Raw genomic sequence first — 19,716 nt, forward strand, 5'->3', positions numbered from 1 at the left:
ATACCAGTTTGCTATATTTCCGCTCACTGCTTAACTATTAACGCATTATTTCACTACCCCCAACACTGGATGCATATACTGAGTTAAGAGTTGGTCGAATTTCGACCACAGGCGATACTAGTTGTTTTTATTACAACAATTGCTGTTGAATTGTTGAGCATTGTTATACCTTTCATGAAAATGATATGGTATATTAATTTCGTCACGAAACCGAAAATTGTAAGTCCTTAAAGGAAAATAGATAGACCCACCATTAAGTATACCGAAATAATCAGGTTGAAGAGCTGAGTTGATTTAGCCATGTCCGTCTGTCCTTCTGTCCGTCTGTCCATCTGTCCGTCTGTCTGTTTGTATGCAAACTAGTCCCTCAATTTTTGAGATATCTTGATAAAATTTGGTGAGCGGGTGTATTTGGGTGTCCGATTAGACGGAACCGACCGGATCGGACCACTATACCATATATCCTCCATACAACCGATTTTTCAGAAAAAGAGGATTTTTGTAATATCTTACCCAATTTAAAGACTGAAGCTTCAAACTTCACCATATACTTTCGTATATTGCACATATTGTTGCCTGACAAAATTGATGAGATCGGTCGTATATATAGTATATATCCCCCACAACCGATTGTTCAGATAAGGAACTTTTCGTAATTACTGCCCTATTTTAAGAGCTAGAGGCTTCAAATTTCAACGAATAGTCACGTATATAGCATATATTGTTGTCTGAAAAAATCATAGAGATCGGTGGTATATATATTATATACTTCATATAAACTGTAATTTTTGCCCCTTTTTTACGGGTAGAAGCTTCAAAATTCATCAGATTTCATCAAATAGTTACGTTTACGTCATATATTGTTGAAATACGTAATTTGTAATCATAGCTTTTACACGCAGACCACAAAAAACCTGAAACTTTGCATCCTCACACAAAGTACCTACCTGTCTTTTATTTTATATTTATCTTAAAAATCGTTTAGGTATGTAGATCTGTTCACTATATATTTCTTATCTTATACATCCGATTATTCGGAGATTACGAACGGGATAAGATTATTGTTCAGCCCCATTCATGAAAGGTGTGAAGTTTTCGGCACAGCCGAAGACAGTACCGTTCTTACTTGTTTTTATACTCAGTTGAGCACAGAGTATATTAACTTTGATTGGATAACGGTTGGTTGTACAGGTATAAAGGAATCGAGATAGATATAGACTTCCATATATCAAAATCATCAGTATTGAAAAAAAAAATTGATTGAGCAATGTCCGTCCGTCCGTCTGTTCGTTAACACGATAACTTGAGTAAATTTAGAGGTATCTTGATGAAATTTGGTGTGTACATTCCCGGACACTCATCTCAGATCGCTATTTAAAATGAACAATATCGGACTATAACCACGCCCACTTTTTTGATATCGAAAATTTCGAAAAACCGAAAAGGTGTGATAATTCGTTACCAAAGACGGATAAAGCGATGAAACATGGTAGGTGAGTTGAGCTTATGACGCAGAATAGAAAATTAGTAAAATTTTGAACAATGGGCGTAGCACCGCCCACTTTTAAAAGAAGGTAATTTAAAAGTTTTTCAAGCTGTAATTTGGCAGTCGTTGAAGATATCATGATGAAATTTGACCAGAATGTTACTCCTATTACTTTATGTATGCTTAATAATAATTACCAAAATTGGAGAACGACCACGCCCACTTAAAAAAAAATTTTTTTTTAAAGTCAAATTTTAACGAATAATTTAATATATTTACAGTATATAAGTAAATTATGTCAACATTCAACTCCAGTAATGATATGTTGCAAGAAAATACAAAAATAAAAGAAAATTTCAAAATAGGCGTGGCTCCGCCCTTTTTCATTTAATTTGTCTAGGATACTTTTAATGCCATAAGTCGAACAAAAATTTACCAATCCTTGTGAAATTTGGCAGGGGCTTAGACTCTAGGACGATAATTGTTTTCTGTGAAAAAGAGCGAAATCGGTGAAGCCACGCCCAGTTTTTATACACAGTCGACCGTCTGTCCTTCCGCTCCGCCGTTACCACGATAACTTGAGCAAAAATCGATATATCTTTACTAAACTCAGTTAACGTACTTATCTGAACTCACTTTGTATTGTTGTAAAAAATGGCCGAAATCCGACTATGACCACGCCCACTTTTTCGATATCGAAAGTTACAAAAAATGAAAAAAATGCCATGATTCTATACCAAATACGAAAAAAGGAAGAAACATGGTAATTGGATTGGTTTATTGACGCAAAATATAACTTTAGAAAAAACTTTGCAAAATGAGTGTGACACCTACCATATTAAGTAGAAGAAAATGAAAAAGTTCTACAAGGCGAAATCAACAGCCCTTGGAATCTTGGCAGGAATACTGTTCGTGGTAGTACATAAATAAATAAATTAGCGGTACCCGACAGATGATGTTCTGGGTCGCCCTGGTCCACATTTCGGTCAATATCTGGAAAACGCCTTCACATATACAACTACCACCACTCCCTTTTAAAATACTCGTTAACACCTTTCATTTGATACCCATATCGTACAAACAAATTCTAGAGTCACCTCCGCTCCACCTTTATGGCGATATCTCGAAAAGGCGTCCACCTATAGAACTAAGGCCCACTCCCTTTTAAACTACTCATTAACACCTTTCATTTGATGCCCGTATCGTACAGACAAATTCTAGAGTCACTCCTGGTCGACGTTTATGGCGATATCTCGAAAAGGCATCCACCTATAGAACCAAGCCCACGCCCTTTTAAAATACTCATTAACACCCTTTCAAACAAATTCTAGAGTCAGCCCTAGTCCACCTTTATGGCGATATCCCTAAATGGCGTCCACCCATAGAACTATGGCCTACTCCCTCTTAAAATTCTCTTTAAAACCTTCCATTTGATACACATGTCATACAAACACATTCCAGGGTTACACTAGGTTCATTTTCCTACATGGTGATTTTCTCTTATTTTGTCTCCATAGCTCTCAGCTAAGTATATAATGTTCGGTTACACCCGAACTTAGCCTTCCTTACTTGTTTTTATTATGATTGTTTGTGAGATTTTTTTTATGCTCAAATTTTTTTTACAAAAAAAAATTTAGGAATGCTGATGCACTTACATTGTTGTGTTTTCTTGTGTAGTCTGAATTTGAGTTCAATCTAAAGCTTATAGGAATGTAGCAAGTATAGTTGAACAACACCAAAGGCTCCATCAGAGTTTGAAATCACTTGTCCAAACCTTTCGAAGTCAAAAAGGCGTCATAAAAGGCAACTACTTATCTTGCGATTACTTTAATTCGAAAATTCTAGCAATAGAACTATTTTTGGCGTATTCTAATCAAATCGATTGGTCTTAATAAGCGCGCCGTAAGTGCTAACTTATGTGGCTGGACAAAATGAGGAAACGTTGAGTGACTTATTTTGTATTGTTGATTTTCCGACAGCGTGGATAAATGATGTTTATTGGAATGATTTTCAGGCATCCCTTATCGAATTTGATTTCGAGACAAACCGGTTTCGGCGTTGTGCCATCATCAGTGTAGATTTTCGTTCTGATCTGTTGTTGTCGTTTGTCTTGTACTTATAGTTCCTAGGTACATGAGCAGGTATTGTCAAAATGGATGTTTGTGTATATTTATGTGTATGTGATGTGTGTTCATTCAGAACCGAAGATGGTTTTTACTGATCGATTTGTGTGGCTGATTGAGGCAGGTAAAAGTCAGTATTTCTAGTCGTTTAATCTCTTTTGTTTTGTGTTTATTTGTTGTTATCTGTTTGTCTGTTGTACCTGTGTGATTACTTTGTTTCTTGTAAATATTGTAGATTATCTATTTGAGTCTTCTAAAGTATACCATATCTTACTTACTTACTTAATTGGCGCTTAACCGTTTAAACGGTTATAGCAGTCCTACAAGGCGCGTCAGTTGTTTCTTTGCTCTGCCAACTGGCTCCAATTGGTCCCATCAAGGGAGCTTAAATCATTTTCCACCCGGTCCTTCCAACGGAGTGGGGCCGCCCTATAGCTCTGCTTCCATAGGCGTGTTCCGATAGAAACACTTTCTTTGCCGGAGCGTAACCTTTCATTCGCATAGCATGACCTAGCCTGCGTAGCGGCTGCATTTTAATTCGCTGGACTATGTTGATGTGTGCCTAAAGCTCGTAAAGCTGATCGTTAAATCTGCTTCGGTACCCGCCATCGCCAACGCGTAGAGATCCATAAATCATTTCTCTCGAACACTCCCAGAGCCGCTTCATCTGATGTTGTCATGGTCCGTGCTTCTGCGCTATATATCAGACGGGTACGATAAGTGACTTGTAGAGCATGATACCATATCTTACAATATGTAAGAAACACTACTAATATAAAAGTTTTTCAGTTACTATTACCCGGCGCGTTGCAGCCACAGAAAAACCTATTTCAGAAACCAGACTTTCTTTAGAAGATCCACTTTATTCCCCTCTTTCTCCCTTTTCATCATTGTATTCTTATATATACCCCCTTTTCTAAGCCTCCTCTTTCTCTACGCCCTCTCATCTACCTCCATCTGCTTTTCTTTCTATGCTTCTATACTTATTCGAAGAGAAGTACACAATTTCGAGCAAATCGCATCATACATATTTTGGAGTAGGTTGGTTCACTTCCCGTATAGAAACTCATCTCAAATACGATCCGAGTCAAAGAGTCCAGAAAATAGTAAAAAAAATTAAAAAAAGAACTAGCGACCATAGAAATCAAGATCAAAAATAGCACTCATAAATTTCGGTTCCAACTGGTGCGGGTAAATAGTGTTGCATTAGGGTAAAAATAAAGATCTGTCTATAAAAAAATATTTTTGCGCGATTTACCTCCGAGGAGATTAAAGTCGAGATTCTCTTCCAATTTGCATCGTGCTCATTTTAATTTTGCTTTGAAAGCGCTTAACTGGTTTAGTCGTAGGTGGTTCTTAAAACGTGTGTACCTTTGATTAATTAATTAGATTCATATACCTCTGTCTCGGAGATTTTGTAGGATGATATTTAGTATTTGATCTCAATCTGATAACAGTATCCCTTTCAAAACGCAAATACGTCTAAGAGGTCATTAGGAAGAATGAGGAATATTTCGGTTCATCTTTTGGTAAGTCATTTGCCCTCTTTTCTGCGCTAAATTTTGATTAGTTGACCAAATGCTAATTTTGTTCTTAAAACCTCTTTGCAGCGGTCTTCAACCTGTGAATGAATGAGATTGTCATATTGGTGCTATTTTTAGAAGTGGATTATTTTAAGATGAACGCCAATCATATCAACTGTGTCTTTGTTCTTTTTGGTAATGTAGTTGTTAGTTGTGATATTCTTCTCGCAATCTAGTCCCGCGGTGAGAGGATGAAGTTAAGGGTATACAAAGGTGGCTGTTGATCTCTGGCTTGTACCTTAAGGGTGCTTGTTCCCGGAAAGTACCGGATCTATATTAGACAAAGACCCATCAAGCTCGATAACACTCCCAAAAAATGCTTCGGGGAGTGTCTTTATCGCTACAAAATTGAAAGAAAATCTGCGCTAAAGACTTTACAGTTTTAACTTCTTTTTATACCTTTCATGAAAAAGAAATGGTATATTAACTGTAAGTCCTTAAAGGAAAATAGATAGATACACCAATAAATATACCGAAATGATCAGGATGAAGAGGTGTGTTGATTTAGCCATGCCCGTCTGTCTGTTTGTACGCAAACTAGTCCCTAAATATTTGAGATATCTTGATAAAATTTGGTTAGCGGGTGTATTAAGGTGTCTGATTAGACATTTGTCGGAACCGAATGGGACCAGCATATATACCCCATACAACCGATTTCTCAGAAAAAGAGGATTTTTGTCATATCTTCCTCAATTTATCAGATTGAAGCTTCAAACTTTACCATATGCTTTCGTATATTGCACATATTGTTGTCTGAAAAAAAAAATTGATGAGATTGGTCGTATATATAGCATATATCCCCTACAACCGATTGTTCAGATAAGAAGCTTTTCGTAATTACTGCCCCATTTTAACAGCTAGAAGCTTCAAATTCAAAGAGATCGGTGATATATATATTATATACCCCATACATATAAACTGTCATTTTTGCCCGCTTTTTAACGGCTAGAAGCTTCAAATTTCATCAAATACTTACGTTTGCGTTATATATTTTTAAGATACGATTTTCGTTGTCATAGCTATTTCATGCAGACCACAAAAAACGTGAAACTTTGCATCGTCACACAAAGTACCTACCAATTTTTTATTTTTTATTTATTTTAAAAATTTCTTAGGTATGTACATCTGTTCACTATATATTTGATATCTTATGCAGCCGGTTATTTGGATATTACGAATGGGATAAGATTATTGTTCAGCCCCATTTCAGCCCCATTTATGAAAGGTATGAAATCTTCGGCACAGCCCGTCCCGTCTTTACTTGATTACTTTAAAATTTGAGAATAAACGTCAAACTTGCCAGTGCATACTTGTCAATTCAGCAACAACACTTTGTGTATCGGGTCTTTTTGATTCGATAACGTGTTGACACTTCGATATCAAAGGCGTTTTGGTTGCACTCTGTGGCTACAGCATCCAGATAACCAAGATTAATTAAAAAGTTCCTCAAACCGATATTTCTTCTATCGTGCAAATTTGTGTTATATTCCAAAATGTTTGACATTTAAATTCAAATTTAACAAAGACCTATTAAAAAGGCAAGCCGATAGTCGAGATCATTAAAAGTGAGCTGTAGTTTTTTTATGTTTTACCATCTATCATAGTCTTAATTAAAATGTAAAGTTAAACTCATCTGATCTAAGTCATAGGCAAAGTCGTTAACTGGTGCTATTTGGCAAAATCAAGGGCTATCACATCGATAACACTCCCGAAGGCCTTCGCGGAGTGTCCTTAACGCTACAGCAACAATAACATACGCAAATATCATACTTTCTGCGTTTTTTTTTTAAATTTATTTGTAGTAGAGAAAACGAACTTGGTTTTCAAGGAGCAAAGACTTTTTATTTAAAGATATTCGAATTGGTTCTTTGGTCTGTTCGAGAGAAAGGTCCTGCCGACGATTTATGGTGATGCCAACCGCTACGTCATGTAATGTGACGGCATGAAGAGGCTAAGGCACAGAAAGTATTCCTATCGACACCCATATCTGTAAACATATTAAGGGGGAAACCTCCGCCAAGAAGACTTGATATCTCTTTGTGTTCGCAATTGGTATCCGTTATGTTTTGAAATAGGGATAGTTAGCCTGACATTTTACGCATCTTCAAAATCACCTAGACGTTTAGGCGCCAATTGATTGTGACGACAACATTTCTTCATCTTTTTCCTTTCAATCAAACAAAGCCACCAACACAATGGCGCACAGTTATGGTTTATGGGTCTAAATTAAGTCGAGCTTTTTGGAAATTGCAAGACTCTTTTATTTGAAATGTGAATATGCGCCAATAAAGCTAAATTTATAAAAAAAATTGCAATAAATTTATTTCCTTTCCGTTTCTATCAATAAATATGAAATTGTACCTACGGTTATGGTGGTCCCTTGCCTGAGCCATACTACACACATGTATGCGGATGGTTCCAAATTAATGGAATGGGTTGAGTCTGCTGTTTCCTATGTTGACCCAGAAATAAGTAGATCCTACAGGGTGCCAGATTACTGCAGCGTTTATTAGGCGGGAATCATAGCAGTGAAGAAAACAGCAGAAATCCTGGAGGAGTCGTGCTTAAGCTGCAGTCGTGTCAATATATATATTGATAGCCAGGCTGCGATTAAGGCAATAACCTCACACAGTACATCATCGAGAAGAGCTTTGGAACGAAAAGAAGCTTTGGAAAAACTTCGCTCCGCACATCTTTACACAGGTTCCCGGTTATAAAGGAATAGCAGGTAACGAAAAGGCCGATGAGTTGGCAAAGGAAGGTACAACACTCACTGGGTCCACGCTAGACATCTCAATCCGTTTAGGAGAAATCAAAAGGAGACAAGAGTTGCATATGATCCATCAAACAGGAAAGGCGTTGACAAAAGCGCTAGGCCGCAAAATTTCTAAGATCATGTGCAAGGCAAAAGTGGCTCATAACTCTGAACAGATAAAACTAATGCGAATACTGACTGGACACTGCCTTCTGGCGTCACATGCTTATAAGTTAGGCCTGTTGTTGTTGTTGTTGTTGTTGTAGCGATTAGTTACTCCCCGAAGGCTTTGGGGAGTGGTATCGATGTGATGGTCCTTTGTCGGATACAGATCCGATACGCTCCGGTAACACAGCACCATTAAGGTGCTGGCCCGACCATCTCGGGAACGATTTATATGGCCACATTATACCTTCAGGCCATCCCTCCCTTCCCACCCCCAAGTTCCATGAGGAGCTTGGGGTCGCCAGAGCCTCGTCTGTTAGTGAAACGGGATTCGCCGCTCGAAGGTGAGGTTGACAATTGGGTTGGAGAAGCTATATATTGCGCTACACAACCCCTTGAATCCCCTAAGTTAGGCCTCGTCAACAACAGCAACTGTAGGAAGTGTGAGCTGCAGTAAGAAACGGTTGAGCACGTTCTGAGTTCGTGTACTGCTCTCGCCAGACGAAGGCTGCAGCTATTAGAGGCGGCAGAATTGCCAGATCTCGAGGCAGCAATTAAGCTGGATCCTAGAAGTTTGCTAATATTTGCCAAGAGGACGGAGTTATTCTATAACATATATCCTGGCACCTGATTGTGATTCTTCCGTTTGCTCGTCAAACAAATTCTGGTAACACCATAGACACATTCAGTCAATGTCAGGTATTTATTGTTCAACCTAACTTAACTCACTGTTATCGAAAGATGATCAAATATTCCGAGGCTGAAGAGAACGAACGATTCTAAAAAAATCACTTCCAGTTCGAGTTCTTGTACTCATAGCGATTAATTAAGGTACTTCCCGTAGGTTTCGGGAAATGTTACAGAACTAACCCAGCAAGGGGAACAAATTATATGACCACCATGAATATGGAGCAAATGACTGGAAGACGAAAAAGGAGAGCGGAAGAGCGGAGGAAGAAGAGTATGAGATAAAAACTTCTTAAAATGCATGCAGATATACCAAAGTTATTGTGGAACAACGTCTGCACGTATTGCCTCAGTGAAATAAACCTGCAGGTTCGTTGCTTAAGTATTTTGTTATGAAGTGAAAAGCTAAATGGTAGTTGGTGACGCTTTGAAACATTTGGCCTTGAAACTGCTTCTGCTATTGGGTAAGGAATACGATTTGACAAATAAAGGCTATTAGCTCCAATATTTTATTTATTTAGTAGCTCAAAAATATTGAAAACGACTATACCGGGCGCTTAAACGCACTCAAAAGTATATGCGAGTGTGACTGAAATGTGGGTGTAAAGCGAAATATGTAAATTTTGCCTTTTATTAACTTTCGAGGTTTCTTTAGTAATACAAAATTATGTAAGCCAAGTGTTACGCCTGAGTCAACAATTGGGACCTTGTTGCATTTAAGGCAGTAGTAAGAGTAGGTAGGAGTAAAGCAAAAAAAAAAAAAGTATAAGAAAAGTAAATGCGTCTGGAGACGCTACTTACCAACACATATGAATAGTAAATTTGTTGTGACAAAGCGCATTTGGTCTAAAGCTTCAGCTGGTTTTTAAAGGATGCCGTTTTGTGCAATTTTAACAGTTGCTTCGCGCTGCTACAAGTTGTTCAACTTTTTTGATGGTATTGGTTTTTTTTTTGTTTTGTGCTTTTTTTTTTTTTTTTGTAAAATATTTTCACTATTACTCAATAGTGAATGGAGTTAGAGTATTAAACGATAATTGAAAATGTTGTTTTGCAGGAAGAGATTTGTGAGATTATTGCACTTTTTTGGTTTTGCTTTGAAAATCCACAACACTAAATTAGCCAACTATTGTTGGGTACTTCCAAGCAGCAAATTTTTTTTTTTTTTTTGCAAAATATTTTCACTATTACTCAATAGTGAATGGAGTTAGAGTATTAAACGATAAATGAAAATGTTGTTTTGCAGGAAGAGATTTGTGAGATTATTGCACTTTTTTGGTTTTGCTTTGAAAATCCACAACACTAAATTAGCCAACTGTTGTTGGGTACTTCCAAGCAGCAAATTTTTTTTTTTTTTGTAAAATATTTTCACTATTACTCAATAGTGAATGGAGTTAGAGTATTAAACGATAAATGAAAATGTTGTTTTGCAGGAAGAGATTTGTGAGATGTTTGCACTTTTTTTTTTGCTTTGAAAATCCACAACACTAAATTAGCCAGCTGTTGTTGGGTACTTCCAAGCAGCAAGTTTTTTTTTTTTTTTTTTTGCAAACCGGCTGACCAATAAAGCAAAATTCAATGTGGTAATTTTAGATAAAAGCTTAACTGCTTAGTTGGTAGTTTGTTGATTTCTTAAGCTGGTCATGTGCATATGTGTGTGTAATGAATGTACGAGCTCTTCATTTTGGCCTTCATTGGATGCGCGTTTGAGTCGATTTGTTTGTTGTTGACAATGAAAATGAAAGTGATTTGCTGCTAAATTTAACTTCGTTGATTATTTTAAGCACTTAAACTCTGATTTTTATTATTTGTTTGTTTTTCGAATTTGCTTTAATTTATAACGAGCTTGTTTGCTTAATAATTTTGCAACTTTTTTGTTTGTTCACTTATTTTACTTTGTTTATTTATTTGATGCAATAATCTATGGAGCAACCAATATTGTTGCTATTTTCGTTGCAATGAGCCAATTTAAAAGTCAAATAAACTTTTAAGTTTACTATAATTTCGCGCTTATTTTTTATTTTTACTTGTTGTTGTAAAAACTCAAACAAAAAAAATCATAAAAAATTTAACGCACTTGTATAAGCAACTATTATTTTCATCAGCTTTATATTACAATAATGCAAAAATAATAATCATCACAACTAAAATTCCTTTTTTTTTAACTACTTTAACTACACCGTCAACAACTTTTATAATTTGGCCGCATATTTGACGTTATATTTTTTGTTGTTGTAAATTCCAAGCTATATTGTACCATCAAAAATTCATTAACAAACACTATGTAGTTTATCGAAATTTAATTTTTTTTATTTGCATACACAATCAATAAATATTTATCGATTTTAATTTTTTTTAGACAATTGTTTGTTTCAATTTCATATTTAGCGCACCATACTCGAACACCTACCATTGTCGCCTGTTGCACATTACCAACTGAATTTTACGGCAAAATTACTTTGAATTTTGTCGTTGCCGCTTTGTTGGTTGCGCTCTATGTATTCACAGTTGTTATTGTATAAGCTCAGCTTGCGCATGCGCATGTGACCCTGACTTATGGCGTTAAGCTTTTGCGCAGGCGCAATTGTTAGCTTCGCCTTTTTGCTGTTTCCAACTGTTTATAAGCTTCGAAATAACTGCTAACGCCACCATTCGGTTATTTATTGTTTCTGGTAAAAATTTGACTGCGTTTATGACTTTGAATTGGGTTTTATGCTTTTACAGCTTATAGTGAAGCATTATTCGTTAAACTTATTCTCACGAAGTGTTCGAGAAATCAATCAAATGCATTTCTCAATGCACTTTTGTGTTATTTGTTAAACCAGCAGACCTGGCATATTTCGTTTTACGCGAATTTTGGCATTCTTGCATTTACAAATTTTCCACACTTCCATCTCTTATTCGTTCCTCGCATTCTTTTCCACCATCTCTCACCCAGTCTCCTTTTCCATCACCTTTTTTCCACCATTATCACTTACATATCTGCTTTCACTCTACGCTCTCTCATTGCCAATAACACTACTACCATCATTCCAGTACCAATAATATTCTCAGAACTTCCAGCACTACCTCTACCATCAGAAATTCCATTACCACCACCATTAATACTTCCAAGTAACTATTGCTTCTCTTACAAGTATCGCTATCACTACCACTACCATTATCACAACACTAACACTACCACCACCACTGCTCCTACCATACTCACTATCTCTACCACGACCTATACTATTCCCACTACTATTATTACTGCTACTACCACTACTGTTTCCACCACTAATGCTAAAACCACCACCACCACCACACACATTGTCACTACCTCTACCACAACCACCGCCACTATGACTGCCCTTACCTTCCACCGCTACCATTGCCACTACCAGTTCCACTACCACTATCACTACAACTTCTAGTACCACTGTGACTGCCACTACCATTACTACCGCCACTACCACAACTACTACCACTACCTCTACCTCTACCATTAGCACAACGCAACAACTACCGTTGCCCACGCCATTGCTACCAGCATTACCACTATCGGTAGCGTTTCCACTATCATTACCTTACCACTATCAGAGCCACTATCACCACCACTACCATTACCATACCCATTTTCACTACTACTACCAATACAACTTTACCTACAACTACCACGACCACTACCACTTCTACTACTACCATAAACAGCACAACTACCACTTAATGACTTAAGTACTTCACCCATGATATAATCATTTCTATAGAACTTCAAAAAGGACTCCATTTAAGCGAATGGCCCCAAGCTGGGATATATCCCTAGACCTTTGAAAGTGAACAAATTTGCCTTCATTGGCATATTGTTACAGGGGATTCTTTTTTGAGGCTCTAGAAATGTTCTGTAATGCTTTATCAGAATAGCGGCGTGGCACCGCCCATAAAAAAGAAATGTCTTCCCATTTCCTCTTACAATAAAACTTGGTAAGTGAAATATCATTGATACAAAACTTTTTTTCGGTAAGGTATAACTTATAAGCCTACTCTACGACCCTTTTGAACATCTTTTATATAACCGTGGGTGTGGTCTTTAACCAATCCCGTCCAGTTTTACTAGAAATATTTCCTGCTATAAGGAAAATATATTGTAACGAATTTAGGGAAATCCTGGTTATTATTGCACCTTCTGCTAACGTTCGAATAGCCAAACTGTTGAATAAATCACTCCAATATTCAGTATTGCAAATTGGTCTTTATTCAGATTACTTTGGGAGTACTTCTAATTAGACTTCACTTCATAACTAATAGCATGCTTAAATCAAAAATGATTAGTCATTCGTCAGCTTGCGCTGCTTTTATACTCTCTGTTACCTGATCTGCATATTTCTCCAAAGGTCTAGACGTTGCACCTTCTAGAATTGTTGTATCTTCTGCTTGAAAATTTCAGTTATATGCGTGTGTATGTGTGAGTAACTACTTCGGCTGATGACTACATGGGGGTGTGTGAGATGAGACATCTCTTCGTCGCCTTCTACATAAAAGTGTCTGCTTTACTGTTGTTGTGCATTTACTTAGTAGCAGCTTAGTGATGCTAATATTCGTCAAAATATGCACCCAATCTTATTACGATCCGTTAATTTTTCTTCGAGTTATACTTCCGAAACATGGAAAATCGGTTGGTCATAAAAGGGGCGGTGCCACTCCCATTTTCAAAAATTTAATTTTTTTGTTATAATTTCACTTGCAAAATGCAACACCATTGATATATAGCTCCTTTTGCAAAGATATAATTTATTTCTTTCGTCCACGACCCTTTTAAAAATATTTTAAATAAAAGTGGGGGTGGTTCTTAGTCGATTTTAATCATCTTCTCTAAGTATATATTATTTATCAGGAATAGTTTCTCTACCAAATTTCAATGTGATATCTTTAACAGCCTTCTACTTACGGCTTGTTAAACTTCCAAATTTTCTTATAAATGTGAGTGTTGCGAACCCTATATTCCAAAATTTTTTGAAACTTGTATTTTGTGTCATAAAGCCAATTCACATACCAAATTTCATTAGCTTAGCGGTATTCGTTTTTGAATTATCTCATTTTTTCATTTCTATAAATTTTCCAATTCGAAAAAGTGGGCGTGCTTATCGTCCAATTTCGCTAATTTTCAATACCAATATATTCTGGGTCCAGATAAGCCCATTTGATGAAGTTATCTCAATATTTGCTCAAGTTATCGTGTTATGTACGGATTGACGGACGGACGCACATGGCTTAATCAAATTTTTTTTCGATATAGATGATTTTGATATATGTAAGTCTATATCTATCTAGATTCCTTTATACCTCTACAACGAACCGTTATCCAATCAAAGTTAATATAATCTATGTGCAAAGCACGCTGAGTATATAAGAAACTCAAGACATATTGTTGTTGTTGTGCTAACAGTGCTTCGCCCCATTCAATGGGCACGACCACTCAAAACTTGTAATCAAAGCCCTCTAACGGGAGTCATAGGAAACTGGCTGTTTCAACAGGAGCGGACCATAGGGAGCTTAGTGTTAGAGCCGTAGGTTACACATTACAAATGAAAGGATGGTTGATGTCATCGCATGCAGGAAATACATTACGTATGTCGTGGTTGATTGTGAACAAGTATGTGTTTAACTTGTTACAGCCAGGGTGACTCGTGTCTCCCTTGGTAGTGCTGCTTTCTTCTTCTGCAAGGGTAGGATATTGCATATTAATAACAGGGTTCACCGTGCGCGTCTTGGCAAAAGCGTTAAGCGATTCTGTGTAAATTTTGCTTAGGGCCTGCTTATGCTTTTCTGGATCAAGCGGCTGTGTTGGCAGATGCCGGATCTCGTCAATGTGCTTAAGTAGATGTTCCCTTAATCCCCGTGGAGGAGGTGTTAGTTCAAGCAGTTGTTTGCTATGATGACCTAGTTTATGACAATTTAGCAAAAACTGCAGCATTTCGTTGTGCTCTTTAATTTTGAGCTCTTTGGCCTCTCTATGTATGTGGTGTTCGGTGGTCATAAGGAGACATTCAGTGGCAGTTCTGATAGCTGCATTATGACAGGCGTGCAGCCTTTTCCGGTATGTGTTTTTAAGACCAGGTGACCAAGCTGGTGACGTGGTTAGCAACGTTTCTTTATCTTTTCCTCAAGTGCTGCCGGCAAGTGGCTTGAAAGTCAGAGTATTATCGAACGTTACCCCTAAGAAATTTGGGTGACTTACAGTCGGTAGTGTGACACCATCGACGTGAAGGTCCAATATATGCGTCATCTGTGCCTTCGACGTCGTAAACAGAGTGGCCGTGGATTTTGCCGGTGATAATGCCAGGTTGTGCGAGGTGAAGAAACTAGAGAGATCACGGAGATAGCTTATGCATCAATTAAATGGTGGCCATAACCGTGCAGTCCTCGGCACAGGAACTGATATATTAGACGAGGTGCCCGGTCTAATCTTCTTGAAGGTATATCGCAATAAATTTTTTTGTTTCTCCTCCTCTGTTGGCTCCAAAAATCTAATTCTCTTCACAGAAAGTGAGAGTACATTTTATACACGAACTGATAAATTGCTAAAGGGCAGTCATTGGATTTCACGTGCTATTATGTGTATATATTTATCTACACATACCTACATATATAGTAGCAATTTGCTACACCACTTTTACCATATGGCACACGGTCTTTTCGTGTCAGTTTATACTCTCGATTTTGTTACACATTTTTTCCTATTCTTCATTAACATTTTCAGTTCACACATTTGCGCTTTTGTAAGTTGTCTTTTGCCAATGATGCGTTGAAGTAATGTGGGCGTGTAAAATTGTTAAATATATAGATACAATATAGTATTATATATTTGTATGTTTACCTTTAGGGCTTTACGGGCTTGAGTTCGTGCATTGAATATATCTTTCAATAGAATATTGTGGGAATATAATACTAGATATAATATGCAACATCTTATTCTGTGTGTTATTCAAAACTTTCTGTTGCATGTCATATTTGTTAATTACGGTACCAGACTTGGCGTGAACTACCTTCACCTGTTGCACTTAAAATTTTTCACGGTCATTAGTAGGTGACATCTATTGTTTGGTACAATTAGGTGGTAAAAACTAAGCTTATAAGCTCAACATATGTATATGTGTATGTACGTATATTTGCTCGATTTATTTACTTTATCACGCAAGCGCACACCCATGTTCAGTATGAATGCAATTTGTTTAACTTAAGCGATAATAGTGCTTTGTTTTTCGAAATAGAATTCCCAATATATTGGAAAACCCATTTGTATTTCTTAGTAAACAAATATATAAAAGTATGTTAAATGTATGTATGTACATTAGGGTGGGTCGATTTGTATGGACGAAAGTTAACCGATATCGCGCCATCGATTTTTCGATAGGATTGGGCTAAGAAAAAAAAATTCCACTACGCATACCCTAAAAAATAATTTCCGAGCCTGCGAAATTTCATTTTTTTAACTTTTTTTCCTCTTTGATTTTTGAGGTTTTTTTCTTGACCTACTAAAAAATTTTCATATGTATACCCTGGACGACCCAAAAATGTCCGTTAAAAACGTTGGCGATGACAGTTTTTTTTTTTCAAAAAACTGTTATCGCCAACGTTTTTAGCGGACATTTTTTTTTTTCATTTTTTTCTTTCAAAAAACTGTTATCGCCAACGTTTTTAGCGGACATTTTTTTCATTTTTATTTTTTTTTTCAAAAAACTGTTATCGCCAACGTTTTTAGCGGACATTTTTAGGTCGGAGGGTATACGTGAAAATTTTACAATCAAATAAATTTTTTTTTAGTAGGTCATGATGAGAACCTTAAAAATCAAAGTCGAGAAATAGTCAAAAAATGAGATTTCGCAGGCTCGAAAAGTTTTTTTTGGGTATGCGTAGTTGAACTTTTTTTCCTGAGCCCAAATCCTATCGAAAAATCGATGTCGCGGTATCGGTTAATAAATCGACGCAGTCTAATGCACATGCATTAACTCATGAAGGCAATATATGTACATCTTAATATATAAAAATCACGTACTATCACTGTGTTTAACCGCGATGGACTCCTAAACTACTTAACTGATTTTCAATTTGTTTTACACCCCGTGTGTAGTTCGATCTAACTTGAAATGAATAGGACAGGTTATATCTCAGTCGCAGTATTATTTTATTGCAAATTTTTTTATTTGATTACACGTAATAATAAAATGTTACGTATACGCACCGGCACTCACATTTTCAGGTGGTGGGGATATACTTCCGTGTAATTGGTTGGTGTTTAATTAAACAAAGTGGCTTATCAATAAAAAATATTATAGCGAATGATATCAAGTATAGCACATCACCAGGCCCACCGATAAGGTGGGGGATTAGCCCCGGGCCCGGAGTATCTGAGGGGGCCCGCGATTTAGAGGTACTATGACATTTTTTAATTCAGGAGAGTCTTTAGTTGTCCCATGTGCAATTTTTAAGCCGAATTTCACAAGCAACGAAAATCTGCTTTTCGTTTTAATATTATAGTGAAGTGTGAAAAATAAAAATCTATATATATAAAAAGAAAGGCTAAAATGTGTGTTAATTGGTCGCCGGTGTTTGAAGAGATGCGTTGGTTGATTTTGTTCAAACTTTCACACAAGTTGCGTAAACCTCACGCGGTGGTTACTACATAGGTTTGGTTGCGATCGACGTACAGGGTCTCAAGATATAGGCCGAAACGTGGACCCGAGTACCCCTAGAACGTGTTTATAGATTATGGATAACAAATGAAAGCTGTTGATGAGTGCTTTAGTAGAGGGTAATTCTCATGCCCCTGGGTGACTAGGGTCTCGAGATATAGGCCAAAACGTGGGCCAGTGAATGCCTAGACAGTGTTTATACAATATGGATATCAAATGAAAGCTGTTGATGAGTGCTTTAATACAGAGTAATATATTATCCAGAGACGGACTGGGACTGGGATTAAGACTAGGACTGGGACTGAGACTCGGAGTGGGACTGGGACTGGAACAAAATACATACCACCCAATGGGACAGGCAATCAGGGATCCAGAGAATGAGAAGAAATTGAGAGAAGAGAAAACAGAGAAGGAGATTGAGAAAAGGATAGAATGAGACGAAGATGGAGATAGATGAAGCGAAAAAGACGGAGGGAGGAGTGAATAAAAGGATTAGCAAAAAGTGAAGAGGGGGAGGCAGAGTCAGACGGAAAAAGCTTATTAAAATGTATGCAGATAGGCTAAATTTAGGGCAGAACAACGTCTGCCGGGTCTTCTAGTATTATTTATAAATTTTTCGTCACTAAAGTTCATTGCTTAAGACTTTTGTTCCCTTCATGTAAACAATTTGCACGGTTGCCACAGCAAAACTTGTGCTGGCTTGAGCTTGTGCTGATGCTCTGTTTGACAACATCATGCGCGTATTAGCTTTGTTCACGGCAAGCTCCCATTTTGCACCCCCACCCCCTCCTACCCCCTTTTAAACACAACAGACATCGATGCAAACGCGAAACACAGAAGCGTCTGGGGCGAACAGCCAAGCCCTTCTATTTTGTTAAACGCCATTTAAGTAATGCTGTAAAGTGGCATTTCGATGCCACTTATTTTTGGGCTTGCAGCTACACGCACACACACACAGCAAAACACTATTTTAATACATTTTAGTTTCTTTTATTTAAAAATATACTTTTTGGTTTGTTCATACAAATATATATATATATTGTTTTAATTTCTTATTTTTATAATTTAGTTTTTCTGTCTTTCTAATTTGGTTCACTTTAGTTTTACTTAATTTTTAGCGTTTTGTTCTCACGCGGCGGCCGGCTCAATTCTAACTGCAAACTGTAGAAAAATGCTGACGCTTCAAAGCGGCCCTGCCGCTATGCCAAAAGTGCATAGCGGTAAAATCGCATGATGCAGTGGCGTGATAGAGTCGAGTAACGGAAGATTCAGCCAATCAGAATTCTCTCCGTCATTCGACTCTTTCACCCAGTAACGCCAAGTGCATACATGCATGGTTGCATGTGGGGGTGATGCCAGCTATTTTAGTTTTTAATTTTATTTTTAGAAGAAGAATTTGGCAAGGTGATCAGTCTTGCCACATTCTTCTTTAGGCTATATCAAAAAGAGTTAAAATTGAAATTTGCAAAAAGAAAAATGAAAAGTTAATTTTTAGATTTTGATAATTTAGTTTAGTTTGAAGTGAGCCGATATTTTATCTTGTATGGTAAGCTTATTGTATAAGCTACTACTATTACTACTACTTAACGTAAGTAAGTTGCTATCTTTTTATATTATTTAGGTGACATATATTTAGTAAATTAGCTCGTATCGAAATTAACATAAAAAAATTTTTTTTTTTGTTACATTCCTTGGCGCATTCTTAAAATATATTCATATTTAAAGATTAATTAGTAAAATTTAAAAGTACTATAAATTTTAATAAAATGTTTGGATACGGTTTTTATGTACAGTTTTTTCAATTTAGGCCGTATTAAAAATTAACATTAACAGGTTGTTTAGTTTGGCCTTCATTGGCATGTTCTTAAAGTAGGTTTATATGCAAAGATTATTTTCGGCTATCAATTTAATTAATTTTTTGTATACGATTTTTGTGTACAGTTTTTTTCAATTTTATTAATTTCATCAAAAATGTTTACATTTGGTCCATTGATATTCTTTATTATGTAGGGACCCTGATATATATTTCTATGTTTATTTCTCGGTTCTGTTTCTACTAAAACCCTATCATTAATTTTAATTTCTAAAGGCTTAGTGGTTTTATCGTATAATTCTTTATTTCTAATTTTATGTTTATTAATCAAATTCGTTGCCATTTTATGAGATTTTTGCATTCTATATTTTAGCTCTTTTGTATAATTTTCTATATTATAAATCGGGTCGATTTGTTCCTTTTGTAATTCATGTGGCA

At 36.6% G+C, this 19,716-nt stretch overlaps 1 pseudogene; it reads right to left on the reverse strand.

The window, feature by feature from the left end:
* The window catches only part of LOC137233951 (cyclin G-like), a 185,491-nt pseudogene extending 174,256 nt beyond the window's left edge, over positions 1-11,235 (reverse strand).
* Positions 11,236-19,716: the final 8,481 nt, after the last annotated feature.

This window comes from Eurosta solidaginis, chromosome 1 (assembly GCF_040869045.1).
Source record: "Eurosta solidaginis isolate ZX-2024a chromosome 1, ASM4086904v1, whole genome shotgun sequence".
Lineage (NCBI taxonomy): Eukaryota > Metazoa > Arthropoda > Insecta > Diptera > Tephritidae > Eurosta > Eurosta solidaginis.